Genomic DNA, 338 nt, shown 5'->3' with positions numbered 1-338 from the left:
CGTCGGCAGCGGGGTTGTCCTGCAGCCGGGGGCGATGCTGGGCTGGGAGATGGAGCAGGACAGAGGGGAAAGGGCCACTGACTTCCTCCTCACCTGCCTGCGGCTCCCGGGGCATCCTCCTCTTCCTCGCGGCCTTCTCCTCCTCCATTCGGCCGCGCCTTGGCGATGGCAAATCCTGCTCGGGGGGAAAACGAGGCCTGAGCGCCTTGGGTTTGGTGCTGCCCAAGCCCAAGCCCAGCTCGAGAAGTCCCCGCCCCGTTCAGCGTCGGGGGACCCGGACCCCGCTCATCTCCAGCCTCCCCCACCCCTCCCGGCTGCCGCGGGTCCCCCGGCTCCGC

General features: G+C 70.7%; 1 pseudogene; it reads right to left on the bottom strand.

The window, feature by feature from the left end:
* LOC103613673 overlaps positions 1-338 on the bottom strand; it is a 3,780-nt pseudogene that overhangs the window by 1,319 nt on the left and 2,123 nt on the right.

The sequence above is a fragment of the Corvus brachyrhynchos genome, unplaced genomic scaffold, assembly GCF_000691975.1.
Source record: "Corvus brachyrhynchos isolate BGI_N302 unplaced genomic scaffold, ASM69197v1 scaffold784, whole genome shotgun sequence".
NCBI classification, from domain to species: domain Eukaryota; kingdom Metazoa; phylum Chordata; class Aves; order Passeriformes; family Corvidae; genus Corvus; species Corvus brachyrhynchos.
The sequence above is the reverse complement of the archived record's forward strand: the minus strand, read 5'-3'. Positions and strand labels throughout refer to the sequence as shown.